The following is a 4,558-nucleotide window of genomic DNA, read 5'->3' on the forward strand; positions in this document are numbered from 1 at the left end:
ATCTCCCACAATCCCACTGCCAAGTTCAGTGGACACCATAAACATAGAAATAACCTCTACAGTTGTTTATTTCTGAATTAATTATAGGACTGTTAAGAGGAACAGTTTGGTAGCTTTCTATGTGATTTTGGAAACCCCTGGTATCAACCAAATTGGAAACTAAAATAATAATGATAATAATTAATAATAGTAGTGATATTAAATTATTTCTAAATAAATTATTTCTCATCATTACTGAGTTTACAGTAATGTGACCTGAAAAGCATCCTGTTTTAATTCTTACTGAACATTGTTAGAGACTTTGGCTTAGATCAGGGTTCAGAGAGGATGGCTTCCCCAGAAGCACTCCAGTCCATTGGTCCCTAAGCAGGACATTATGGAGCAAATCAAGAGAATTATTAAGCATAGATTTGCTTCTGGTGGAGGAAGCTAGCTGGTGCAGAGTGAGAAGGTAGCAGCTCAATGGGGCTGCACAAGAATCAGGCTTTTTATGACATACAGCTCCAGATTTCGGGCTCATTTGCAGAAGACAGGTTTTCATGTCTGTTCTATCTCTTCCATTAGTCCGACACGCAACTCTTTGGGTCCTTTATCTTATTAGCATCTTAAGTGTCCACTCTTGGCTGCATTGACATCTGAGCCAGAGGTACAGGCTGGTTTTACAGTGCCTGGCATGGGAGGGAGGTAGTGAGGAGTGGAGGAGAGTGAAGGGGATGGAGTAAGGAGATGTGGGTGGGCTGGGCAGACTCCAGGTTTCTGTTCTGTCAGCCTGTTTTCACATATACTAATTTTTTAAAGACCGTGCAAAGCCTTCTGGGTCACACTTTTAACTGTATCCTCTGCCTGATTATTGTCGTGGAAAGCATATTGATTCTAATGTAGAAAGCCAAAAGTTACCAAATGTGTGTCATATTCTCTGGGTCTTTTTGTTTTTTTGCCATAAAAAGCATTAAATATTTCCTACAGTCATGCTTCATATAACATGCTGACATCTGTGTTCATAGTTCGAGATCTCATTTCTATCAGCGACAGTATAAAATCTTAAAATTAACAAGGAAAGCACAAAGTCACACACCACTGCATTTATTATATATAAAATAAAATAGTATTTTTTCAATCCTTGCAGGAACCCAAGATTCTTCAAGGCTAGTTACAACAATACTTACTCATTTTTTTATCTTCCCCCTTTGCTTCCTTGATGCACTAAGCAGTGACTAACCTGCCAGATTTTCAGGGGAGCAAGTCAAAATCCTGAAGTGACCCCCAGACACACTCACGAGCAAAGCACAGTGTCTTTTGAGAAGCCCTAGGTGAAGTAGTGCAGATTCCTGACTGAATGTCAACCCTTGACTTTATGAGTTTTTATGACTATGTGAAAATGTGGGAAACACATGGAATAGCTGTCTTCCCTGTGCTTAGTGACCACGGTTGTTGGTCCACTGTATTGGACACTTAGATCCTGAAACAGCATTTTTACTTGAATGAATAGACAGACTACTATTATGTTATTGTTTTTTATTCATTTCTTTAAGTATTAAGCTGGGTATCATTCAGTAGGTCAGGTTGGCTTTGAACTCAAATCCCCCTGCCTCATCCTCGCAAGTACTGGGATTATGGTTGTATACTAATAATGTTCAGCTTTAAGGATTTATTCTAATTTGATAAAGCAATCCTACCACCACAGTGTCAATGACTGAAAAGTGTCTGCTGCTGATGGAAATGCTGTGGATCCAGGCGAAAATGTCTTTGTGGGAAATTCGCACATACAATTGATGCGAAACCCTCTAATATTTGAAGATGTAGTGGATGAGCTTGAAGGTGATGCTAATGACTGAATATGTTTTTTAATAGTGGAAAATTAATAATTTGAACATCTAAATAACCCAGTAAACCAATAGGTTTCAGTATCTACATGTGATACTGCCGAGTCTAGCTTGAATTCATGATCTTTCTGCTTCAGACTCTTAGTGTCTAGAACAATAATCACAACACACAGCACTAATCACGAGACATATTTTAGATAACAAGTATTTAAGGGGTGGAGTACCCAAAGTTCACTTCTGTTTCTGTAGATTCGGCAGTGAAACCTCCCATGCTTTCATAGGAAGACTATTAAAAGCATTCATGCATTTCAAATGGCATAGATGTGGAAAGACCAACTTTGTTTTCGTGTAGCTCTATCAAAGCAACAGCTAAATCCCAAGCAAATAGAAGAGTACACCTTTCTTCTGTAAGACCAAAGAGTAAATGCACACACACACACACACACACACACACACACACACACACACACACCAAACAACAAAGACAGAGGCAGAGAGAGAGAGAGAGATACATAAATGCACCTTTTTCATGATTTTTTTTCACCACTTGCAACTACAGAATTAAAGACCCAGAAGAGTGAAGCACTTCTATGATCCCGCAGACATCAAATATCAAAGGTGTAATTGTGGATCCCTTATCTTCTATCTTTAAAATGTGCTAGCAGTTTCTCTCTTGCCTCGGTGGGGGAGGGGATGGCAGAAGTTCACAGATGCAGAATCCGAGTTTATTTCAGCCCACAGCTGGAGGACATGCAGCATTGCTTTATGGGTTATGAACTACAAGTTAGAAACAACACATGTGTTTTTCTTTAATAAAGAAGCTTAGTTTTACAAGTGTTCTGTTGTGTGATTTGTTAGCATAGGGTTGGTTTAGCATTACTGAAAAACAGGTAAGGCGCCCTCGTTTGCAGACACTTAGGCGGTTAGAGATTTAGAGATGGGGGCTATGAGGCTCTTTGGGGGTGTTATAGGCAGAGACTCGACACCCTACAATTTCTACCCTACTCCTAACTCAGCTTAATTTACATATTAGTCTTCATGTAGAGGTTGGGTAATGCTTTAAAATAATAATTTACCATTCCCCAAACCCTGAAAAATCAGGAAGCTCAAGTCTGATTAAGTAAGATGAAATTCGGCTCTGAAATTTAAGCCAGTCTTTGCAACAGTTGAATCACCTCAATCAGAGGCTGAAGTCAAGAGGGTTGTTGGGGAAATGAGGAAGTGGCCTGAAGTCATCCACCAAAGCCATGCTTCCCAGAGGTGAAATGACTGCGTGTTTGGGGGTTGGGGGTCGGGGTGGGGGACTGGCTTTGCTGGCCCAAGTCTAGGGGATGGGTCAGCTGACTGTCTGACACTGTAGCAGAACTCTGTAACACTATTCACAGCGCCCTAACCCCACACCTGTCCGATGTGCTAAAAGGGCCACTCTCAGTTCATTCTGCCTTTCAGTTTCTGTCTGAACCTTGACTATGGGCCAAATTCATATTCGGATCTTATCATGAACCAATAACACAGTCACCAAGATGCAGTAGACTTAGAAAGAAGTCCACACCAATGGCGCGTAGAAGGGAAAGAAAATGAAAGGAAGGAATAAAAGAAAAGGAAGTAATAGACAAATAAGGCTTTACCAAATTACTTTAGCCTACTTTTCAAAGGCCAAATTCGCTCTCATTTTTTCCCAAACAGCGCCACCTACTGTCCATTTTAACTCATTGACCTCGTTCTTTTTCCTTTTTACCTTTTACTTTAGGTGGGGGCGGGGTCTGGGACCGTAAGGATCAAGGAAAAAGAATGAAGGGTCTTGGACGCCCGCGGGTTTAACCGGGAAAACGAACTGTGCAGTCTTGGCGGCATTGAAACTTTTTTCCAAGTATTTTGAAATCATTAAATTAAAGGCTCTCACTTCAGCGGTCTTTGGAGATGGCTGCTTCCCTTCCTTATACGTTCTCACGTTTATTGTCATCATCATTATACGTTTCTTTCGCACGTGTGTCTCTTGCATGTTTTCATATTTGGAAATCACAATAAAAAGAAATTTTAAAATGTTTTCTCTTTTCATTCTCAGCCCACCCACAGCGAAAACTTCAGCAGCACAGAGGCTTCCACGCTTGCCTTCAGCCTAGTAAGTCTGGGGTTGGCAGAAAGAAAGGGTTAACAAATGACAGACCGGTGGCCCTCTTTTTAGCTTCCTAGGCAGTTTGGGGAGGTTCCAGGTAGCGCGGGAGCACGGGAGCGCGCGCGTATATGTGTACACACACACACACACACACACACACACACACACACACACACACACACAAAACCTCGCTATCCCTTCCAGGGCAAGTGATTTAGCGGAAGAGACACATTTGGACTAAAATAAATCTCTTATATGCGAGAGGGAGTTTATCCAACCGAGGGAATCCTTTTAACGGAGACAGACTTCAGCAGTATTTGCAAAGCAGGGCTCCGCTCTGCCTCTGCCACGGGAGGAAGGGAGGTGGGCAGCATGTGTACGCTGCATTTCGCTGCACACGTTAACAATCAAGTTAATTGAATTCATTGGAGTTTAGAAGCGGCCTCTAGCTCTAAGAGGGGTTTGAATGGCCAATTTCTCTCTCGTCCCCCCCCCCCTCCACCCCGCCTCCCATCCCGCCCAGTCCCCTCCCCTCTTGAGTTCCCCAGTCCACACCTCCCTCCTCCACTCTCCTCTCCCCCACTCTCTCCGTCCTATTAAAACACCCACCGGCTCACTT

The sequence above is a fragment of the Microtus pennsylvanicus genome, chromosome 2, assembly GCF_037038515.1.
Source record: "Microtus pennsylvanicus isolate mMicPen1 chromosome 2, mMicPen1.hap1, whole genome shotgun sequence".
NCBI classification, from domain to species: Eukaryota; Metazoa; Chordata; class Mammalia; order Rodentia; family Cricetidae; genus Microtus; species Microtus pennsylvanicus.